The following is a 26,142-nucleotide window of genomic DNA, read 5'->3' as shown; positions in this document are numbered from 1 at the left end:
AACCAAAATGACAAAGAGCACAAAGATCAAATTGGGTTAATAAATATGTCCCTGGACTTGGCAGATCTCTGTAACTTTTGTTTGCATTATTATTCTTCAACTCCCAGAAATCAGCCCCAAACACTCCCCAAATACTGCTCTCAAAAGCTCTCCGTGTCCAGGATACTGTCAAATTTAGTTTCAAATGCTGCTTAAGGGATTAGATAAGATGAACAATGAGATGCTTGTACAAAATGTAAGGGTCCTTTCATTCTCTTTGTATTTGTTCTCTATTTTCTTAGAAATCTCTATTGTATTTTTTAAATCATAAATCAGTGGTAGGGGTTTCTTCTTATGGAATCTTCTAAAAATTCTGCATTTTTAGTTGTCGTAATGTTTGAGATATTGGCTACTAGCTTTAATAGGAGAAATAGATAAGAGATACTATTTACTTTTGCACCAACCTAATAGATATCTTTAAAAACTCAGGAGAGATTGACACAGAATTCATGACTCATTAAGTCTGCCTTTGCTATTGCTGTGTTCACCTCAGCCTATGCAGAGGGTAAACAGGTGAGCTTTTCACTTTTATTGTCTGACGTTACAAGGCATTTCCCTTTTATTTCTCTTTTAGAATATGATTACTATATTTATATATTTTTAATTTATGTGAAAAGGTAGGTTTTTAAAAATCTGTGTTACATTTGTGGATGGTAAGGAAACACAAGAAAAGTTAATTTAAGAAATTTGCATTGGATCTAGTAGGGTCAAAGACTGCTGTCTTAAAATGTCATTATTGTTAGACTTTTGGTTAGGGCCAATTCTCTGTTCTCATGGTTATTCAAACCTTGAAACTGTCCAGTTACCATTTATTCATCGAAGGCTTGTGCATCTCCATATCGTGTTTCCCCGAATATAAGCCCTAATCGGAAAATAAGCCCTAGCAGATTTTTCAGGACATCTCCTGAACATAAGCCCTAATGCATCTTTTGGAGCACAGCTTCATATAAGACCCAGTCATATTTTTGGGGAAACATATTATCTCCAGCATAGATCTCTCTGCTGGGGTCTGGACCTTTTCTTTAACTGCCTAGTTGTTATACATTTGCATGTCTTTCAACCCTTTTAAAGTCAACTAATAATCGTGCTCAGCAGATTTATTGGCTACAAATGGGCTCCAGCTCCCCCGTACCCAATCTCAGTGGGTGGGGGTTATGTATGCATTGGTGCCAATATTCAATTAAATGATGCTTTCTCATCCTCACTCTCACAGGCCATTGTTGCCTCTCTTTTGGATGGTTCCTGTCTGATTTGTTACCTAACTACCTGTCTTATTCCTCTCATTATCTATTCCCTACTCTGCTAAGATAAAAATATGTTCATGTTACCAACCTGCTTATAATTCTTAATAGTCTTTCACGTGTCCTGATTTAAGGTCCAAATTGCTATACATGGTTGATAAGACCAGGCACAACATGGCCTCTGCCTACTCTTCCTGTCTTATCTCCAATCATTACACTTCATACTCTAACTAGGTTGAATCCCTTTTAGTTTGCTAACATGATATATATTTTTAAGATCAGCTTTGCTTCCAAATGTTGAGCACAGTAGGCACTCAATACATGTTTGGGCAATAAATGAAAACATAGTAAATGATAAAATATTTAAAAACTATTCTTATCTCTATGATACATGTTACATACAGCAAAGGTAAGAGTTTAATCAAGCAATAGTTATGTACAACGTGAGATGTTTTATTTTCCATTTTGCTAAAAACATTCTAGTCATGACCACAAATGGATTGCAACCTGTAGTTTCAAAAACACTGTTATGACTGCTCTGTTGATGTGAAAATTGTTCCTAAGTAATGATATTTTTAGTAATTGCATTAATTAGAAAGTGGTCACATTCATTTGACTTTTTCCCCAAATGTTAAAATTCTAGTGGAGCTCTGTGATATTTTGTAACCTAAGGAAAGTTGGCTTTTGCAGCTTTTCATTATAACAAGAATAATTTAAAAATACTTGTGCAAAGTGTCTATGGGTGTGTGTTTCAGTCATAATTCATACTTGCGTCATAAGTATTGGAGCATTGAAATTCAGTTAATCTAATCAGCGTGGTAAACTCATAATTTTGGAACAGAACTGAAAGGCTAGCTAATGCTTTATGATGCTCTACACAATTTCTGATGGTCTACACAATTCTCCATATTTAAGACAACGTTTGGAAAGAACCACTGTTAGAAAGCTATTTCTTATGTCAAATGAAATGCATAAATTCATCCATTTTATTATTGAGAGCATGCAGTGTGCAGATCACTGCACTTGACCTTGGGGAAACAGTGGTGAGTAATACAATCATGGCTCTACCATCTCAAAGCATTAGAAAGTTAACCCCTCCAATTGCCTCATCCTCTTTTGCTTCCTCTACCCTCTTCTCTAACTGAAACTTGGTTCTCTCTCCAGCCTTTCAATCATGGATTCTTAATTTCACATGGCCTGCTTTCGATAGGACGAGGAGGTAGTATCAACATTTATTTCTTGGCTCCACGTAGCATCTTCCAAGAAATTTCACATCAGTGTTCATGCTGATCTCTCTTGCACTGAAGGCTGTCATCTGGCTATATTTTCACACCCTCCTTCCTGATCATTCCTCCCTCTATTGAACTTTACTATGTCTTTTATTCATCAAAGTCTTTGACACCTGACTTGTCACACTTCCTTCCCATACTATCTCTAATTCACCCTGCTTTGAGCATCTAACCAGGCCCCCTCCCCAGGTTAATCCTCTTGAGGTGTCTCATATAAAGATGCTGCATTTTATAGGCTCAGGGTCTGACCAAAAGGTAGCTGTGTGTAGGGATGTAAGTGGAGCTTGGACATGTGAGATTTCACATCCACATGTAGGCTACAGCATATTTCTGTGGGACAAAAACAGGTGAGGAGAGAAAATGGCAAGCTGAGGGCTGTGGGCTGGAGCTCCCTATTCTGCCCATTCTGACGTGTACTTTTTCCCTTCTAGGTGGTGGCAAAGGTAGGTTGGTTAGTCAAGAGATGAGGAGTAGATATATGACTCAAAGGAATTATTTGGAATGAGAAAAAGGAGATAAAGTCACTGCTGGGTTTGAACAAACCAGAAAAAGCTTATATGATGGTTCATTATTTACTCACTAATCCATTACAGAAAAATAATCATTAAATGTGCTCACCATCAGAAGTGTGTTTTGAGATATCCATGAGCTCGTACTTTTTTTCTTTTTTTTTAGTAGTTCAGAATGAAGGGAAAGTGCAAATGAAGTGCGAATGAGGAAGCAATATATTCTTACAACCATTACTTGTTATTTTTTCTTCTTAAGATTCATTTTGAGTTTCTCTGAATCTTCACCATGATCTTTAGGCCTTTTGAATACCAGAGGTGATATGGAAGTTGTGGTCAAAACAAAACAGGTCACAGAGGTAGGAAGCTAACCCAGGCAGGGCTATGTGGAAACACCTCTGTGGAAACAACTTTGCTTTCTAATTGTTATGGATATTTTTTGGCTTAATTTTTTCCTTAGGATTCATATGAAGACCTTCAAACATGTTCTAAATTCACTTCAGAAATAAACTGTGTCTCTAGTGGTCTTCCCCACTTTGTGATTCACACCGAAGCTATGGAAGTCAGCTTGAGGGGGGACTTCAATCCAGGAGTGTGTACTGAGTACCTACTGTGTGCTGGCACACAGTGGTTTAAGAACTGGGGTACAGGGTTGGCAAAATCAGAGATGCCATCCATGATCCTATCAAAGTTTGAGTCTAGTAGAGAAGGCTGATGGTAATCACACAGCCACGGAAGAATGTGCAGTTATAAGCGAGGTAAGTGCTACGAGTGCAAGAAACTTGATATGAGAGAATTATATAACAGGGAAATCAAGTTTAATATGGGGAGTGATGGAAAGCTTTTTTAGTTTTTTTTTTTTTTTTAGAGGAAATAACCATTGAGTTGAGTCCTGAAAGATGAGTAGGAGCCAGTTAGGTAAAGAAGGAGAGCCTGGGATGTCAGCTAGGTGAGGACAAAACACAATAGAAAAAATATCTCAATGGCTAAAAAATATTCTTTGTTTTTCTAATTTTTATTCAAAATGCCATATTTAATTCAACCATTTAATATCGTATGAAGTGTTGTAGTGTGCTGTAGTGAAAATGAGTGGAACTCAAGAGGCCTGGGTATATAATTTTGGGTTATATGGTTTCTTGAGCAACTTCTCTGGGCTTTGGTTTCCTATCTAGATAGAGAGAGAATTGGATTAGATGACCTCTGAAGTACAATTAACCTTTGAACACACAGGAGTTAAGTGCACTGACCCCCCCACGCAGTCAAAAAAATTTGTGTGTAACTTTTAAATCTCCAAAAGCTTAACTACTCATAGCCTACCTTTCACCAGAAACTTTACTGATAACATAAACAGTCAATTAACACATATTTTGTATGCTACATGTATTATATACTGCATTCTTACCATAAACTATGCTAGAAAAAAGAATACTAAGAAAATCATAAGAAATAAATAATACATTTACAATATCTATTGAAGAAAATCTATGTATAAGTGGACCTGCACAGTTTAAACCTGTGTTGTTCAAGGGTCAACTTTACTTTTCCAGTTAAAATTGCTGACTCATTCATGAAAAGAAATGCTGGATTAAGAGTAACTACTATGGGCTCTGTGTTAAGAAGAATATTTTCATTAACCTGAACATTGTCCCAAGTGTTACGTTTTTAGCCCATGAAAAAGAGTATGGTCTTGAGGTAGTTGCTACTCCAATTCTCTGGAGCTCCCCCAGCAGGTCCATGGAGTACAGTATATCAAATGTCATGTAGCCAAGAGTGTGATTGAAGAAAAATGCTGGTGAATACACTTATGCATTAAAAAAATATATATTAAGTGACCAGCATTTGCAAAGCAATAGGATTGAATCAGAAAGAGTCTGTAATTTGGGTGCTTGAACACATATTAAGAAGGTTCTCCTGAACACAAAAGGGAATTTGTATCCTTAATTATTTGCTCAGAGTAGTTTTAGTCAAACAATAAATATATTCATTGTTAAGTGACATTCAAAGAAAAGAGATTGTGTGCATGAATCCTAGCCCGATTTCATGATTTTGAGATCGAGGTCTTAATATGACAGTCAAATGATAAGATATCAGCTAGGTATCTTTACTGTGGGGACTTTTATTAGAAAAAACAACAACATCAAGTGACAAGCTTATTCTTATTGATATTTGTATTTTTACACACACACACACAGACACACACGCACACACAAATAACAAGAAGATTAAAGAACATTACCAGTTAACAGTTTTATCTTTTTCTGAAATAGTTTTTCACGAACGTACACTGTGATGAGAAAATTTAGTGGAAATTAAATCCTTCATCAAAATCATAGTTTTTAAGTTCTATTCAGTGCCATTCTTTTTCAGTCCTGTTGATGAAAAAAATCTGATTATTTTCTGGATTTCAAACGACTTAGGGGAAAAGTGCCAGAATAGCAAATCAAACACCATTTTCCATGAATATCTGGCTCATAAAATTGAGCTTTGGACAGCTCATTGAAAAACACTTTTATGTCTGGGATTTGTCATCTTTGAAGATGCTAATCTTGATGCACTGGGCCTGTTAAGGAGAAAACAAAGAAAAGGGAAATGCTGTGTATCTCACTGACCAATTATGGTGCCAACTACCTTCTCTGGAACAGTAGCTTGTATTGTGCATTTGGCTCGTCGTAGAGTTGCTCTTTTCCTTTTTGTATTGAGAAAAAGTGACCTCATGAGTGTGAATAGATGAAGGGATATTTTATAGATGTGCAGATTACTTCTGGAAAATTTAATCCTATCCAGATGGCATGGCAGCCATTTTTTAATTTAATTTAATTCATTTATTTTACTTAAATAGAAGATTGAGGAACATTATGTGTTATCCTTTGTTTTTCTTTTCTAAAGCTATATTGAGGAATAATTGACATGTACATAGTGAATCACATCATTGATGTGAGTCATGGTAACTCACACCTCCATGAAAAGTTAATTTAATCTTGGATATATTGATCAAAGGATAGCATGAGGGAAGTGATGGTCCTGTTTTCCTATCATGTGGTTGCATCTCAGCTGGGACATTGTGTTTCTCCTGGAGCATCAGACTTTAGGAGAGATACTGATAAACCAGAAGATCTTCAAAGCTGAAGGGAGCAGAACTGTGAAGGGAATTGAAAGCATGACAGACAAGCCTCTTTGAAGGAAATTTGACATTGGACTATAGAAGAGAAGGCTACAGGGGAAACTAAGAGCTTTCATGTGTAAGAGGCATTGGATTTGTTTCTTGTTGACTTATAGTTTCAGACTGGACTGAAAAAGAGATGAAGTTTCTAGGAGAATTATTTTAGATTAATATAAGAAAGATTTTTCTACTAACTAAACAATCTAAAGATACTTTTGACTGACTCTGGAGAGGCAGGACCTTGGGATGTAATAATTCTTGCATCAGTAGGAATGTTATGAGAGTCTAAAGAGGGCATTTAATGTCAGGTGATGGCAACACTAGGTTCTCTTAAGTTCCCTTTCCACTCTAAGTGTGTCTATAAAGTCAAAATTTTGTCATCTGATCACAGAGCATGAACGTGGCATTTATACTTAACGGTATGTCTCTAATGTTCTAAGTCTTCAAATAAGTTTTCATCCTCAGATCTTTAATAAAAATTAGACATTTTCCTAGTTAAATTATACACAAGTAACTTGAATATTGAAAACATTTATCTATAATCCCTTAACACATAACTAAACACCTTGAAATATAATTGGCTATAGTTTTTTTTTGAGGTAATTAATTTATTTTCAATGTGGCTAATTAGATACAAGGCCGACCATTTTATTTTTAGCAAGAGTATATTAAAATAATTCCAGGGACTATTCAAGTAAAATTATTTAAGTGACAACATTTTTGCCAGTTACAGAATTAAATAACATAATTAGAACTGGTGGTGATTTTAGGTATCAACTCCATTTGAATTTTAATCCTCAGAACTCATGCTGATAGGAATGGCTTTGTAGCCCCAGACAAAGGAAGTTTCCCCTTTGCTGTCATCCCTTTTGCCACTTGACACTATTGCTGAATGCCACCCTCTGCATTCCCAGGCAATATGCCCCAGACTCCTCAGAAATGGGTCTCATTCTTGGCAGATTTTTCCACTTTTAGCACTGCCCACTGAGCCCAGATATTCCTGCAGAGACTCTGACTACTGTCCTCTAGACTGTGGTTCAGGATCCAGCTACTTCTTCCAGAGATGCCGTTTGGGGCCCAGCACATAGCCAGGGCCCAGGTCTCTACCATTCTATCAAATCCATCCCACCTTCAGTATTTCCAATATTCCTCCTTTCAACTCTTTATTACCCTCTATTGCCTGTGTCCTAGATTCACTAACTCATCATCCTCAGATGGCCTGAAACCTAATTGGTTATGTTTAAGAGGTGGTGGTAGTTGGGAGGGTTGTCAGGAAGTAATGGCTTTCTATTGCTTTTGGAAACACAGTGCTGTCCTCCTTTTGCTGGTGTGGTGTTAGCCCTTCTTTCCTCCTTCCCCCTCCTGTCCCTCCCTTCTTTCCTTCCTTTCTTCCTTCTTTCCTTACTTCTTCCTGTCCTTCTTTCCTTCTTATATTCCTTCCTCCCTCCTTCTCTTCCTTCTTTCCTTTTTTCTTTCTTCTCTCTCCTTCTCCTACTTCTTCTACTTCTCTTTCTCCTCCTTCTCCTTCTTCTTTCTATGCTAAAGTAGAAGGAATCAAATGATTTCCATAGAATATTACATATGATTTAAAATTGAAAACCTGTACTTTACATATGATTTGTACTTTAGCCTGTCATTGTAAACAAAATATTAACCAATATCTTTCCAATAAAAGTTCAATCAACTTTTATTGATTTTGTTCAGAAGTAAATTTTGAGTCATGTGATAGAAATGATATGTTTATGGGATTATTAGTTATTGATGGGTAAGTCATAGCAACTTTAGCTTCTGGTGGTCTTTTTTATCACCATTATTTCATAAGTTTCTAAGTCTCCTTCTCCAGCTAATTATGATGAAAATTTTGATGTTATTATCAGCTAACCAGGTTGGGGGAAGTTATAACCTCTGTGATGAAGTAATGGAATGCATTTGAAGGCAAGATAAAATAATATGCAGATATCTTAACTTTTTGCATAATAACTCAATTTCCCTCTATTTGAGAAAATAATTCAAATATTCTGTAAGACAAGTTCATTATAAAAATGATGGATAAATCCTAAAATCATGTAATCTCTGGTCTTAACTGTAGATTTACAGTGAAGTTGTCTTGTAAAATTGCCTTGCTCATGTAGTCTGAGTGTGGTGTGCATAGCAGCTGGAGGAAATGAAGTATACGGCTAAGGATTGTATTGCAATGGGAGAGAATAACAAAGATGTAGTTCTTATATTGTAAGCCATTTTCTCTGAGCGATAGCCAAGGACTATCAAAACATGTCCATTGGGGGATGAGGGAGGCAGATGGCTGCTTAGAGGGACACAGGAAAGGGTAGTGTTGGAAATGGGGTTTGCAAAGCCAAAGCATCCCTGTGACAGTGAGGACAGAGTAGGGAGGCATCTCATCATGGAGGGTATCAGAGAAGAACACACATTGTTGCCATGTCTGCACTGCTTAGATCCATGAAGTAGATAGATCCATACAAATATAGTCAATGCAAATTCTGTATAGTCAGAACTTGGTTTATTTGCTGAAGGAAACTGTTTAAAATGTTCTACATGTGTAAGGAGGCATTTATTTGGGTGCTAGGCACACATGAGTTTTAATACTGGTCAGTTGATGTACTGACTTTGTGACATGAAGAAAGTCTATTAATCTACCAACACCTTAGTTTCCTCATCTCTTAAATGTTGTTGCTAAGAGAATTAGGCCTATTTAATGTCAAGAGCCCACTGAGGTAAGATGAAATCTGCTGCTGCTTCTACCCTGGGTAGTGGGTATCACTTTCATTATTTATTCTGCAAGAAATGCACAGTTATTGGAAATAAATTAGAGTATTTAAGCAAAACAAAAAAAAGTCTAACAAAAACTTCACTAGCTATTTATTTACATTGTTACCATGTACCATGTAACTTCCCAGACATTTTTATGTATGATGTACATGCAATTAAATAAATGAATACACTCGTTCCAAAATGGACATATACTCTAAAAATTGTTAAAAACTAGAGTCTTCCGCTAGACAATATACTATCTTTCCAGGTTGACATATTTACACCAATATCGCTACATAATATTCCACTGAATGCATATGCAACAGTGTGCCTGATACTTGATATTAAGCATTAAAATTTCCAGTTTTACATTATGATAAGCAATTTTGCACTATATCAGCATCATTTTGGCATACTTGTCTGATTGTTTTCTTAAGATGAATTTCAGAAATAGAATTGTAGTTTTAGATATATCATATTAAATTGTTTTATAGAAAAATTGTGCTATCTTATAGTCGTTCTAGTAATTTTGAGTGTTTTTCTCCTCACACTTTTGTACAAAACATGTACATCAAAGCTTTTTTGTACTGAAGAGATATTTATTTCAATTTTTAAATCAATAAATCTTATTTATGCATTAAGCTTCTTTTAAAAACATGTATTCAACTTTTTTCTGTACGTATCTTTCTTTTTTCTTTTTCATAGTTTTTATTTAAATTTTTGATAAAGTAGAATTTATATTTATACTCAAAAAGGTTTTTGTGGAAAATGAATAACCATTAGAAATTACATTCTCTCCTTTTATACATGTTTTGAATATTTCAAGACATTCATCAATTATTTTTATAGGGAAGATCAAGTACTAATACTAGTTTAAATCATACAGTGTAACAATTAAAAAAATTCTATTAGTTTTTGCAATTTTCTATTCTGGAAATTTATTTTTTTTTCTTTCAATAGTTTACCTGTGTTCTCAAACAGTGGTTGACATTGACTTAATTTTTTAAATTTAGTTCCATTTTAATTTTACTGAAATTACATTTTAATAATTTGCAATCACCTATAATACTACTTCTAAAACATCTCATTTCACATTAAGTCATTTTGGAAATGTAACACTTCTCTGTCTGGTGAACTGATTAGCTCAAGACTTCTTAAAAATATGTTAACTTTTTTGGACTGCATATTCTCTCTCATTAATACCTATAAATACATCCAACATGAATGTGAAGCTTGACTGGATCAATAAAGACACAGCAGGCAAAAACGTTCTGCCAGAAAAGCTTTGATGGGTATGTTTTCAAAGAAGCATGTCTATCTCATCTGAATGCTCCATTTTAAGAAAGGAAGACAGAAATTTTTCCCAAGGCAATATTGTTTTTGAATTTTAACCACAACTTTCATTACTAATCAGGATGTTTTTCTAGAAGTTTATTATGAATCTCCTTGAAAGAGAACTATGTTAGCCTCTGACTAGGAAAAGCAAGGTAAGCTTAGCAGTAAAATAAAACACGATAAATAAAACACAATGTAAGATACACTTTGGTTTCTTTTATCTCCCAAATATGAATTTAATTAAAACACAGATGAGGCAGAGTCCTGTGTTTATTTCATAAAATAATTTAAAAATTTCAGGAATATACCTTGAGATTATAATGCTAAGAGAAGTAAGTCAAGCAGAAAAAGTCAAGAACCATATAATTTCACTGATATGTGGTATGTAAAACTGAAAACAACTAAAGAGCAAGACAAACAAATGAAGAAACAAAAACTCATAGACATAGATAATAGTGTAGTGGTTACCAGAGGGTAAGGGGGGAGGCAGTTCTAAAAGAGGGTAAATGGAGTCTAATATACGGTGATGGAAGGAGAACTGACTCTGGGTGGTGACCACATAATGTAAAATATAGATGATGTATTATAGAATTGTACACCTGAAATCCATGTAATTTTACTAACAATTGTCACCCCAATAAACTTTAAATAAAAAAAAATAACTTTAAAATGTATTAAAAGATAGTTCTGAATATTTAAAATGTGTCTGAGAACAGAATAGGGAATCCTGATTTGAAGATTTGATGGTTTAAATTTGTATAAACTCTAATATTAGAGTGGTACTAAGGGTCATTCCATCAGGCTACATCTAATTTAATTCTTTCCCCAGTGGATAAAATGTTAAAGAGATAGGAAATAGGGGAGAAAAAAACAACACAGAAGAAAAACTTCTATCTGAATAATACTTTTAGTGCTTGAGTGAAGTTAACTACATGGGGGTCACTTATTTTAAAAATATGATATTTGCCATTCCCCAAAAAGCAACAAGAGACAACAGTGTTGGATATCTAAATCAACCTATTGTAGTTAGACATTAGAACCTCAGAGGGGAAAAAGAGATCAGTGTTAAGAAATGTAGAAAGACAAATACTTCTAATACTCCTAGAAACCTAAGTTTCTTAGATAAGCAAGAAAAGCTCACTATATTCCAAGATGATTCTGGCCCTTTAAAAGAACTCTTGGACATAATATCACATGCATTCACTTCTGCCAGATGAACTGGGAATATATCCTGGGACACACAGGCTGTCATGACCACCTGCCAGCCTCCTGCCAAGACCTTTATTATACCATGGCCTTCCCCAGGCTATAAAGCCTCAGGAATTAACTCAGCTTTAGAAGATGAGTAGTCAAAAGAGACCAGCGCATTATGAAATTAGTGAAAGTACAACCTTTGAATTTCTTTCGACATTTATTTGAAGCTCCTTCAGAGTACTGCAATTGTCTATTTCTATCAATGTGTATGAGCAGCTGTAACTTACAATTCAAATAATTAAAATATGTGAGCCATGAATCTATTGCTTTTGTTTATTTATCTTTTCTCAGACTATGACTGCAGGGTATACAGGCAAAGGCTAACGAAATAGGTTGTAATGAACTACTTAAAATAGTAAATTTGGAGGATCCCATACAGACTCCTACAACTGAATATTTAGCAACATGATCAACAATAAAATTCTAGGCAAATAGGTTTTATGTCCCAAGGAAATCAATATCATTGTTATAGCATTTATGTTGTCTGCAGTATATATAGAAAGGCAATTTTGGAGAATTCTGTTAAATTTATGATATTATCGGTGTAAACTATAATAGTTATATTTGCCTAGAATCCTTGCACTCTTTTGGTCATTTTAAATGCACGTTATGGTCCTATACAAACTTGAAATGGCTTAGACAATTGCAGTGACTTCAAAGGAAATCAATACACACCGTGCTGAATTTTACTCAATAGAAAAATAGTCTCTTAATACTTAATTGTACACAAAGCACAGATCAGGCAGGAAAAAGAGAGCATGAATTACTGTAGCTGATTTGTTTTAACAGGATGGGAAAATAACTTCATTTGTAGGTCTTCCATCTATCTGAATGGTAAAAAACTACCACCTGCTTCTTTATCAGATCATTGCTCTCTTAGTAAATGTCACAATTTTCATTTTAAAGCACCCTGTCAGCTGTCCTTTTTTCAGCCACAAAATAATAAACTACCAATACCATGGTCAGAATAAATTCCTTATTTATGTGATACTGACCGGAGAAAGCTGCCAAGAAACAATCATGGTGGACTGCTTGCTTTCTACTGCCTTGTATCTCTGTGACACGAAAGAGCTAGAGGGTGTTCTAAAACAGAGAATTAGTAACATTTACTTTACAGTCAAATTTAAGATAAATTGACAACAAGGCTGCTATAACAACTAAAGCAACTACTGCTGTGTTTTTGAAATACTGCATAACTGCTGCTACAAGCTCATCGTAGAAAACTGGAAAAATGATCAAACCTCAACTTAATCCACAGGTTTGACTACCAGATATATGTATGTGACAAAGTCACCTTATTTGATTAGCATTGGTTTCCTCAGACATGAAACAGGTATAATAATAGCGATAATATCTGCTTTACTTACTATATAAACTTCTTTTGGAAATAAATGAAATTATAGAAGTGCTAGCTGTAGGGAAAATTTAGAGAAATTACTAAATATTGAAGTTGATGTAATTTATTTTCTAGAACTCAAATTGACTTAACGATATATTATTCCATGAAGTTACATATATATATATATATATTTATTATTTTTTTTTTGGAATGTCCAAAGCCAGCTCTGCCTAACCCTAAACATGTTTGGTTTGCTGGTTTTCATGTTAATATTCATTCATTCTGGTATGAACTGTGAGACTCACCGTGTTAAGGACATCTGGCTTGTTCAGGGCCTAAGGTAAAACCACCAACTTGGAAATTAAAAAAAAAAAATGTCATTAAATGATAGGTTTCTTTTTCCTTTTTGTCTTCCTATTTCTTCGTTTATGTTCTACACTTAACTACAAATAATTCAAGTCCACTATTCCTGAATTCTGTAGCGTTAACTACCTAGAATTAAACTATGATTACTCAACCAGAGTCTTCTCACCATTTTGTTTTAGTTGAGTTATTCCAAAATAAAACAAGATTCAATGTTCTAGAATGGAGTTAATTTGTTGGTTAGAAAGCACATGAAGTAGTCATCCTAAGAGATTCAGAAAATAGTTGATTTATAAAAATCAATGGTCCTGCTAGTGTTAAGGGTAACATTTAAGGGGATTAAAAAGGAAACAAAAACAATCTCACTCTTTCCTGGCTAATTACTTATATTTGTTTCTATTTAGAATGCTGTTTAGTGCCTTAAAGAAAGAAAAAGAGATATTGGACGAGTCAATGCAGAATTAATGACAAATATAGGATACTGAATGTGAGTTGAAAAGAGAAGAAAATTCTCAGGCCTATTATCATCGGCAACACAGCCCTCCACTCAACTTCCAACATTATCCTCAAACTGGACTTTGCTTCTTTCCTTTATAATTGTGAAGAGAAAAGCCATTATATAAGATAATGTACAGATAACCATGAACTCACCATCATCAATATAACACCAGTATATTTGCTTTAGAATATTTCTATGAGAACTAGAACATTATAGGGTATATTTTAAGTTGTCTTTCCAGTGTGATTTCCCTCTCTTCTTCCCCAGAAGCAAACACGATTCTGAATTTAGTGACCATCATTATATTTTACCATATTATATTTTAAGAAATTTTAAGATACATACAAGTATTTATGTAAGATATACATTGTCACGCAGAGGACCCTGCTCGCTGCACCATTTGTCGTGCAGGGCGTCTGGTGGGGTCTCAGCTCCCGCTCCCCACATAAGAACGCAGGATACGGTAAGGCCAGAAAGGAACACCCACGGAGCCATAGATAGGGGAGTCAAACCAATATATTCTCGCTGGCGGCTGGGCTGGAGACAAAGGAAGCAGGATCTACATAATCTGCCTAACAGCAGTCCGCGCTTGCCAGCCACCATCTTCTTGCTAGCCCCCATTTCTTTTTGCTAGTGTAACCACAGCCATTATATTAGTGGCCAATGGCTTACGGGTTACAGCTGAAGCCACCGCTGCTGGCCATCTGATCACAGTTGATGGCCATTTACTACCCGAGCCAGCACCTTTCTATGTGAGGCCGAGAGCCTGGAAACTGTTTTTTGGGGGCTTTGTCCCCACATACATGTATCAATAAATAATAAATAGCATTGCTTTTTAATTTACATGAATGTTTTTAGACTGAAAGTAGACTTTTGGTTAATATTGTAACATATCTGTTTATGGAATGCATATAGATTTGTTTTATGTATTTAAATTGTGTATTATTTCACCACATAAATATACCACATTTATTCATCCATTCCCATGTTGATGGGCATGTTGATTATTTTCTCACAATGTTATGGTAAATTTTTTGTGAAGCTGCTTTTATGCACAAACTCTTGAAAGCTTCTCTGGGTTTCATATCTAGGAATGAAGTAGCTGGATAAGTTATGCATATTTTTAAGTTTAATAGATGTCAAATTGCTCTTAAAGTGGATTATATCAGTAGGGTCATCTGCATGCAGCCAGAGTATTATCTCTTAAATTCCATATTGTCTGATGATATTCCTACATGAGTTTTCTTTTAGTTGATCCTTAGAGGACCCAGCTTCAGAAGGATATGCTGGAAAGAACTAGGTAAGAAGTCCAGCATCTCAGTTTATCAGATTCTGTTCTTTGTGGGAGAGCTCATGTGGGATCCAGGTTAGTTGAGGGCTAGCTGGAAAGTTGGGCTCTTACAGTATGAGCTGCTGTTCTGTTCTCGGATGGTTACTCAGGAGACAGAACACAAGTAGCGGATACAGCTGAATTAATTTAGTTCCTTCTCATTAATAGAGAGGAAGATCCTTTGCTTTGCCAACCTGGCCTTTCTTGGTCAGGCTGAGGTCATTTGTGCCTGAGGTGAGCCAATATTTGCCACGGGATGTGGCCCAAGAATAAGACACGTGGAGGGAGACATAGCCAAATGGGAGTGTTTTGCCTTATTTATACTTTCATTCTTTGATTTTGAGGGATACCTGGTTGTAAAAGTTAATGGGAGACAAATCTCAACTGTCACCCCAATACTTTTGAAATAATTCATTGTTCATCTGAATGCAGAATAAACAGTAGCAATGATGATTAAAAACATTTTGCTTACTACTTTTTCTAAGATGAATGAAATCTTGAGTTCAGTTAATTTAGTGCATATTGTGATTCACAAAATATTCAGCATGATTGCAGACACTCTGTTTGCCTGGGATGACTGTGCTTTCCTAGTCTGCTTGGGGAATGAACTCTCCCAGTTCATTCCAGGCTCTGCTCAAGCACCCGCTTCTATGGGAATCCTTTCTTGTTGCTCCCCTCCATGTTCACCCAGTCCTCACCACAACCGCAATTGTTTTTCATACTGGTTATCACTTGTATCGCCATATCGGAATTGTACATTTACATGTGTGGCTCCTTAACAGCACTGCAAAACTGGCAGCATGGGGGAATAGATAAAGTGGAGACTCTCGATTGGATTGCCTTGGGTTGAAACCCATCACTTAGTATCTGTATCATCTGGGACAAGTTCCTTTAACTTTCTGTACCTTACCTATAAAAGGTGAATAATACTTCACCTACTGTGTAGTCTTGTGAAGATGAATTAAGGTAACAGTAGTTAATATATGAAAGCATTTGGAGGAGTGAGTGGGACACGGAGAGCACAATAGTGTTAGCTATTCCTTTTCATATGTCCTTGAGGGCAGGGCCTGTGTCTTCACCTATGGATTCAAAGTCCCTTGCACTATACCTGGGAAATAAATGGTTGCACAGAACTGTGTTCGGTTCAGCAAAGTCATATGTACCTATTTTTTGAACAAGCATCTATAAAGCATCCATTTTATTCTAGTTGGCACATGTTCCATTTTTAATTCAGCCATAGAGATGCCTGTTAGTTTTTCTTTGTTTTGACAGATTTTTAGCTTAACTTGTCATCTTTATGCCAAGTCTGCGTGATAAGTTATGCAAGCAGATAAGGAAGTACAATAACTTTTAACAGCAGGGAGCATCCTATTGGCAAGGAACTTGGGGACAAAGACATTTTGAAATGTTACATTTTCTCAGCTACAAGCCTGAGAAACATTTTTCATTTGTAGATTCCACTAGAAGGTGCTGTCCTCCTTCACCTAATGGATGGGTGTCACTGGACTGTTTTAAGAGCTTCACATAAATTGTTACAGCTACGGGCTGCAAAGTAAAAAATACTTTAAGTTAAATGATTTTTTCCACATCACATGTTGTTGTTTAATTACACATGATTTCTTTTAGGACATAATATTAAACAAAAAAATTTGCATGTAAAATATATTTTATATTGAAAACTCTGACTTTTGACCCGCAGTCAGTGTAGCACATTTTAAATGTTGGGCTATCAATAAATGGAATTGCAAAGGTTCTTAGAAATGTATACCTGTTTTAAACGTTTAGCTCTTTACTCAGGCATCTGTTTTTCAATTAAAGTGGGAATGGATGTGGATATACATAATATAGATCTGTGTCCTTTCATCCAAGGTATTAGAATGAATAGATCATGCCCCTGTTGAATAGTAGACTGCATCTTACAGGGATTCTTTAAAGATAGCCTATTACAACTTGGCAAGATTTTGATATGATTTTATTTTTTTTTGAGACAGTTGCTTTTTTCGTATTTTCTTTAAAAATACAAAGGAAATGAACTCTTTAGGTCAATATAATTCAAGAAAAGATAAAAAAAATGGAATTTCAGGGACATGCATCCTTGTTTAGATTATCATGTTCTCATAGTCCCGATACTTACAAAAAAAGAATTTTACTCTATGACTCAGAGGAGCCTTGAATGGTAGCTCAGAAATAGTGAGAGGAAATACTGGACCTAACAAAAGAATGTTGATTGCTCTTGATCATTCTGTCCTGGAATGAATAAAATCCACTCCAAGGATAGGGAAGGAAACCTTATATTAGGAAAAGGACTAAATGTACCAAACACAGCAGTAAAAAAACACTCCTTTTTTAAAGCGAATATCTTTTATTTATTGTCAGACTTTCTTTGAGGGAACAAGGATTTCTCATAGCTGTCCACAAGGGATAAAGCACATTTCTTTTTTCTTTGTGGGCAGACTTATTCGGCCTAAGTCTTTACAACTTTTTCATACAAAAATAAAAGTCCAAGGCCAGTTACTTTTCTTCTGGTCATAGATGCTGATTTATTTACAGTTACCTTGTTCAGACCACCATTATAAATTTGGAATAAAAGAAAATGTGTGTATTATATTAAAGCCCAGCATTCAATGTTAGTATACTTTAAAGATTTGCTCAGGTGTTACACCTTTGGGGAATGAAGTATCCTCCCCGCCATATCTAACATGCTTGTATCACAATCTATCCAGTGACACAGCTAACCTTCAAAGAAATATTTTTCAGATTAAATCTTTTAGAGACTACAGGCTTTAAAATGTCTTTATAGTGTGTTAAAAACAACCTTGATGTCAGCTATTTGAGAGTGACATAAATACAGTTATTTGCAGGCTGCATATTTGTTTATAATATAGCAGACACAGAATGTAGACTTTGCTACATGTAAAGCAAAACTGAGTCCAAATGTGGTTTTTGAAATGCAGCAAAGACAGAAAAGTCCTGTTTGTGAAAGATAATCTAGAAATGAAATATAAAGTTAAATTTACCAGTTGATTTTATACTATGTGTCAATATCTGGATCCCTGAACTTACCGAAAACATGCTAACTGAAAACAGGAAGGGGTAGCTGACAAAGATGAAGAAAGTGAGAGAAATGGAAATTAGACTTGCTGAAAATCAGGTGAAGTACTTGAGATAATATACATTTAAATTCTGATTTATGATTTGTGTTCACACGAAGTTCTTGTTTTAAGCTTATTAGAGATGATCAAGTCAATATATGATACATTTATCCATTATTATAGCTTCTATCTATACACAAAAATTTGCTACTGTGACATAACACATTTCCCATTTTAAAGACCACAGATTTAAGTGACTGTCGAGTGTTTGTGAAGTGAATGCTGAACTATTTTTTTTCATAGGCAATGATCTCATGTTTTTCTGATCAATATCTCTCCATAGAGATGATTTCAGAACCCTTTTCAAAGACTATTTTAAATTGTTAAAAGATTCTATTGTCCATCAACTATATAATACTGTAAGATGATTTTTAAGTTGTTTACCTGCAAAAGCTTCATGGAAGCTTCAATTCATAGTATAAATTTATGTTAGCTAGAAAAGTATTTTTAAATTTAGTTTAATTGTTTCTGAAAAATTATTAATCCACTAATGATTTGGTTATTATCTAAAGAAGAATATATTTAAAAGATTCAGAGTTCTCTCTGTAACATATACAACATATTTGAAATATAGATAGAATCTTTTTCCCTTTAGATACTAGTACCATTAAAAAATTTATGATAGCATAATTAAAATATTAGAAACTGAATTATTGTGTATATATACGTGACTTTATTATTTGATCATTTTAACTTTAAATATAACAAAGAAAATCAATATTTTTAATAAATTCACCTCAAACTAGGTTAACTAAATGATTCCTTATAATCAGACATACTACATAAAGAGTTCTATTGTAATTTTGTTAAGTATATCCTTGAAGATTCTTTGCTAAAAACTAAAAGTCAATTTATTAAAGATTTGCAATTTTATCAGCTTTGGTGCTAACTACTATTGCAATTTTATTTTTTGTGCTACTTCTCTCATAGTCTCATATCAAAAGATAATTGGATCAAGTTGGGTATTAAAAAATTCAACTTTTACCAAAATGCCTCAGCTATTTTTAGGGATTCTGTAGAAAGTTATGAATATTAGCTACATTGAAATCAAAAGATTTTAGAAACAGCTTCTACATACACAGTCACCAGTTTTAATTTTTAATATGACAATTAGTTTTATCTTGGAAGCCCACTGAAAAAAAATAATCCTTTATTTGCAATACTGAGGAGAATTTGAAGGAAGGATGGATGATTGACAATAAATATGTCTCTAGGTTGTCAAAACACTTAAATAAAAGAGTCAAAATATTATTGCAGCAGGAAGCATAGGGCCATGAGGGAAGGGGAGAGGAGAGGAAGGAGGAGGCGAGGCCAGCAGTTAAGGAGAAAAAGTCCACTACAATCCAGCCAGGACTGGATTTTGGCATCTGAGAGAGGACATCATCTTGCCACTTTAGGTGAACTTTAGCTGATTATAATAGATTATAATATTATTAGCATGGCATCCAAGGAAGATCTCCACCACTGGGTTGCCATGACGGTTCTGAGAGAGCCACATAAGGACAAAAATGTCCTTCTGAAGGGAAATGATTGATCAGAGGGAAAAGAGTGATCAGCAAGGACCCGCCTATGAATGCCTACAACGCCACCCCTAAGTCTTGAATATTTCATGCTTCATTTTAAGTATAATTCCCAACTCCCACTTTTCTTCCGGGCAGCTGCCCTTCTCCAAGCCCCTTTATTATCTTGAGAGTATACTGTCCATCTCTAACTAATCTACTGGGTGCTTGGCTTACTCAGTGTGTCCTTGAATTCTTTCCTGTGTGTGGGGACAGAGCCCCAGAAAGCAGATTCCAGGCTCTCGACCTCACATAGAAAGGTGCTGGCTCAGGTAGTAAATGGCCATCAACTGTGATTGGATGGCCATCAGCTGTGGTAGTTGGCCGTCAGCTGTAACCAGTGAGCCATTGGCCACTAATATAACTGCCGTGGCTACGCTAGCACACACACACACAAAAATGGGGGCTAGCAAGAAGATGGTGGCTGAGCTAGCAAGAGCAGATTGCAGTGAGGCAGATGCCGCCAGTGAGAATATAGTGGTATAACTCCCCTACCTATGGCTCCGTGGGTGTTCCTTTTTGGCCTCACCATGTCCTGTGTTCTTATGTGGGGAGCAGGACCAGAGACCCCTCAGGCCGCCCCGCAGGAACTGTGATAAACACTAAGAACCTGCTTTTTTGGCAACAAAAATCCCAATCCATTTTCTAGCAACTTCATCTGTTGTGACAGTCCTGACACTTCTAGACTGGCTCATTGATAGAAAGCTCCATGTATGTTCCTGAAGTACATTATTTTAAATTCCCTAAAGAGCTCCAGGAAACATGCTGTGCTTCCAACAGAGCCTGGTTAGCAGTTGCTGGGTGGTCACAGGATGCATTCCCCTCCCCCCTCACTAGCCCCCACACATAGTGTCCCTAGATTTGGGTGGTGCCTGGGCTGCTTCATCATTAGCCATTTGTCGTGCAGGGTCTCAGCTCCCACTCCCCGCCCAAGAACGCAGGACACGGTAAGGCCAAAAAGGAATACCCACGGAGCCATAGATAGGGGAATCAAATCAATATATTCTCGCTGGCGGCTGGGCTGGAGACACAGGAAGCAGGATCTACACAATCTGCCTAACAGCAGTCCGTGCTTGCCAGCCACCACCTTCTTGCTAGCCTCATTCCTTTTCCTGCTAGCGTAGCCACAGCCGTTATATTAGTGGCCAATGGCCTACGGGTTACAGCTGACGGCCAACTAGCCACAGCTGCTGGCATCTGATCACAGTTGATGGCCATTTACTACCCGAGCCAGCACCTTTCTATGTGAGGCCGAGAGCCTGGAAACTGCTTTTTTGGGGTTTTGTCCCCACACCATTTCTTCTGGCGAGTTTCTGGCCACCTTCCCCTGCTGGGGTGGCTTCAGTGTGAACTTCAGAGTGAGGAAGTCCAGGCATTCGAGGAAGTCCAGGCAAAAGTAGAAATTGAAAGAAAGGAAATAAAGTATATTGATTCCAAACTCTGCCCTTGAATCCTTTCCTCTCAGAGTGTTCCTAGTTTTCACCCATGTCTTCCAGCCATGTATCCTCGGAAAAAGTTGGAGGCGGTCTGTGGGTCCTTTTCGTTCTGACCCATGGGGTTTTTCTTTCCTGGTATGGAATACCAGGGGCAGACCCAGGTAGGTTCCCTGCCTAGAAACTGCACTCCAATGACAAACTTATTTTATTCATCACTGGCACCTGCCACCCTGCCACTGGCAGCCTCTTAGCTCTGCTGTCCCACAAAGCTGCTTATGTTCCCTCTCCTGGAACTAGTGAGAGCCCTAACAATTGTGCTGGTCACTCGGTTTCTGCCTGAAGAGGTAAGCTGGTCCAGCATCTTTATGTCATAAAAGCTGCATTTTGGGGCGCACACGCCTTCCTCAGCATTGCCTGCCTGGGGTGGTGATGGTGGAGGCATTTCTGTTACCTTCTTTAGCACACACTCAAAGCCTTTCCCAGGTGATTCTGGTTTGGAGCAAACTTCTCACCAACATACACATTCCTAAGCTGATGGGAGGAGGGGATGTTAGATTCTAAGTGTCTCAACCCCTAAACACTTTAACTACATACATGTATTCACATCAACCTCAGTAATGAAGACATTCTTTAAATGAAGACAGATGCCTCTAAGGCTTTTTTTTAATCTTATTTTCCCACATTTTTCTTCACTACTCCAGGCTGGGGTATATATGCAAATCAGTCTTGGGTCAAAATCATGGCTTTCTCATGCTTTTCCCTTTGGGAAGCGATTTCTTCTCCCCTCCCCTATTCTCTCCTCCTCTTCCTTTCCCTCTCATCCCCTCTTCTCTCTTCTCCTTTCCTACTCTTCCTTTCTAATCATTTTTTTCCCTCTTCTTTTTTCTTTTCCCCTCACCTTTGTTTTACAAACCACTTCATTTTGATAAACAAACCAAAGTGTATACTGCCTTTGATGAAACATTAAGAGAATTACTTTTAAAGTGACATTTTTCAGAATGAACATCAGAAATGATATTTCACATTAATTAACCATGTGAGAGAGGTCCAGATATTAGTGATATGCAATGTATTTTAACAGCACTGTTTTTATAAAAACAGGAGTATTTCTTTGAAGGAATTCCGGTTCTAATGCATGTGACGTGAACAAAGAAAAGATCATTAATTACTAGTGAAATAGTTCATTATGAGGCTAGACCAGGTGGATTTTGCGTTTCATATTTCCTCCTCAATCTTCTCCCCAGGGATAGAATTTCACTGTTTTGAGCAGAGAAGCCAGGTGTGTATGAGAACATAAAATTTCCTTTTTTAACTCCATGAATTTAATTTAATAACATATTTGCTTTTCTGCAATTCAGACAAATGGCTCAGAGAAATGAAAAATACACACTTTCTTCAGCGATGCTTTACTTTTTTCATGGCAAATCTGCTTCCCCCCCCGAGCAGTTTTTCATACTAAGAAAGCCTCAAGAATGTGGTCTGTTAATATCCACTTGAAAAAAAATCTATAATGATAAATAGTGTAATAAATAAGCAAAGGCATGTAGTAATAATGCGTTTTTAAAAGTAGAAATTGAAAGAAAGGAAATAAAGTATATCGATTAACCAAGTCTTCCCGAACAAAAATTTAACACTTGTAACTTTTTCAATATTTTATAATGTAATTATTCATATATATTTATATGTATTTCTAAAAATCCTGTTAATTCTGCCTATTTGCTAGGCTTTTATAACACACACAAAAAGGAAATATCTGTGTGAGCCAGATATAGTCTTTTTTTCAGTTTATTTATTTTTATATTTTATGTCTTACTAGACTTTATTATTAAATGATGACATGCTCATTGCTCACAGCAGCTGCAATCCATTAGTCTAATGGATTGGAATTATAGCTGCCTTAGGAATTGTCTATTGTGTGCCAAAATCAAATGTAAACCCTACTGTGAAAAGTCTTGACACTATTAAATGTGAAAAATACAATGTGTTCAAGAAGATGTTAAGAAAAGAGATGTAGGGCATTTGACTAACCAACCAGAAACGAACATGAAGTTTATACCAAAACAGAAAATACTTGTGTTTTCATGTTGTTGTTTAGCAGAGTAATCATGCATTGTCATTCATCACCCAACAGTGCTGGATGAATAGTGGGTGCTAACATTAATTAGCCCTTTTTGTCACCAAGTACTGGCCATAGACTATGTGTACATATATCTAATTGTTATTAAAATCCCACCTCACAAATGCTTTCATTCATTCAACAAAAACATTTGAGTGCCTGCTCTGTACCACACCTTGTAAAGGCATAAGGTTTATAGACAGGTCAAAGTTGGCAAATGGCTAGTAAGGGAAACTCTTACTGCTTGTCACATTCTCCTATGTTCTCAGCTCTGTTCCTCTGAGCCCATCACAGGGCTCCATTACTACCTGGGCAACACATGTAGTTCTGGGAGTTCTCTAGTTGGGGTCAGTTCTTCAAGGAACAGTCTCGGCTTTGCCATTGTTGAGTATTGACAGAGAGGAAAGTAGGGAAGGAAAGTTCCATCTTTCCTTGCAGGGGCCACCTCATGTTGGCATGGGTAGTAGCGGCCCATGGATGTGTGCTGCCCTTCGACAGGAGGTACAACAAGGCACTCACAGAAGGACTGGTGTGCTGGCTAATGTAGAGAGGTGTCAACGCTTCTACTGCTTCAGTGAACAATGTTGAAGCATCTTGACTCACCTGCGCAGAGATGATGTTACCCTGAAAGTTCATTTGGGACGTGTCCTGTGTCTTTATGCTCCTTGGTGCATTTCACTGATTTATCTGAGGATTGCTTTCTTCTACAGACATATCGAGGTCACTTATTTACATAGAACAAAACAAATATTTGAGTACAATGCTCGACTACACAGAGGTTTAGTTTTCAGACAATAACAGCAAGATCACAACTCTAAGTTTATGGGAGATGTTATTCTGAAGTGCATATCTTTGAAAGAGACAAGGAAATAGAAAATAAATTAAACCCAAAGGCTACCAATCTTCAAAAGTTAAATATAAATCTTAACTTATGTAAGTGAAAAACTAACTTTTTCATCTAAGTATCTTAGAAAAGAGAACAAAAAGTTGCACAACAGTGTGCTGATATTTAATCTTCATCTAGGAGAAAGCTTCTCTTTGAATGTTGTATTAACTTCTCCAAGGGTGAACAAGTAACTCGTTCTGTCTTATTTGTCTTTGTTTTTCTCTCTCTCATATACTCTATAACATGCAAACTGACACATTCACTCACCCACGCCAACAGAATTCGTATATTTATTTAGTTTAATAATCTGTTGTAGTACTTCTTGTATACTTAATGCTGTGTTAGGTACAGAGAAAAATACACAGAAAATTGGTTCCTGACCTCCAGCCTGTACATTTGGAAAATGGAACTTTTACTCATTCACTCATTCAACAGGCAATTATCGAGTGCTTACTTTGAGCCAAGCATGCATGCATGTATTAGTTAAATTATAAATAAGTGAGGTGCTAAAATATGAGGGGCTTGGGTCAGGGAACTAAAAAAATTGTGGCCAGTGGAGAAGCTAAATGAACCAGGCAGGAAGAGTAGGGTTCTAAAGGACTAATAAATTGCAGAAGGTAGAGTCCAGGTACATGGCAGAAACTACTCGTAAGTAGACCAGAAGCAACTGACAGTTTCAAATGGAGAGAGCATTATGTGGTATTGAAAACCTGGGGTTAGGCTGGGGAAAGAGCTGTTTTAGTCCCAGACTTGGGGTAGACATGGACTATCATCAAGAGCTAGATAGGAAAAGAGTGACTTCTGAAGCCAGAGCTTGGATGAAGGGATCAGATTTGGATAAACTGAGGGGGAAGGAAAAGCTTTTGGTGCGATGGGATTGCAATTCATGCATAAGCTTGGAAAGTGAGAATTGCAACTAATACAAAGAGGAAGAGCTAGGAATAAACTGGAATCCTCAAAATAGGACCTGAGATTAACATCCTAAAATATATTAATCACTAATCTAAGGAAAGGTTTACAAACTATTGCTTCTTGGCCTGGTTTGTCAACTTTGCCTACACTGTGTAAATATTATATTATGCTTCAAATAAATTGCTTAATTAAGCTCTTGATAGTTATTGTACCCATACCTGAAAAAAATCTTAATATTTTATATTTTTACAAGAATTGCAGATAGATATTTGGAAATTTGTATCCAGCGATAAGTCTTTATTGGGAAGTGATATGTAAGTAATGACCTGAAGGAAGTGAGAGAAACCTTATATACAGTAGAAAGAGCAAGTATAAATGTTAAATCTCTTATTAATTCCTGAGTCTATTTCTGGCTCCAGATTTGCTCCATTGGGGGAAAAAAAATGTCTACACCAAAATTATCCTGCGTTACATATAGATTTATAATAAAATAAATCCAATTAGGGTGAAGACCTAATGTAGTTTTTCTACAGAGATACAAGGTAAGACAATTAAGTTTGCAAACTAATCCTAATCCTGAATATCACTAACTACTCCCCTTAGGAAGCTATGCACCGATGCCAGTGCCTAGTCCACCCTTCACAGCAATTTTGGAACTCTTTTTCTGGAATGGCCATCAGAGCTGTCGTTGTATTTCCCTTGATGTCCCGAATGTCATCAAAATGTTTTCCTTTCACTATTTCCTTTGTCTTCGGGTAAAGAAAGAAGTCATTGGAGGCCAGATCAGGTGAGTAGGGAGGTGTTCCAACACAGTTATTTGTTTACTGGCTAAAAACTCCGTCACAGACGGTGCCGTGTGAGTTGGGACATTGTTGTGATGCAAGAACCATGAATTGTTGGCGAAAAGTTCAGGTCGTCTAACTTTTTCACACAGCCTTTTCAGCACTTCCAAATAGT

The sequence above is a fragment of the Rhinolophus hipposideros genome, assembly GCF_964194185.1.
Source record: "Rhinolophus hipposideros genome assembly, chromosome: 2".
In the NCBI taxonomy this organism is placed as follows: domain Eukaryota; kingdom Metazoa; phylum Chordata; class Mammalia; order Chiroptera; family Rhinolophidae; genus Rhinolophus; species Rhinolophus hipposideros.
This window is presented reverse-complemented; position numbering follows the sequence as displayed.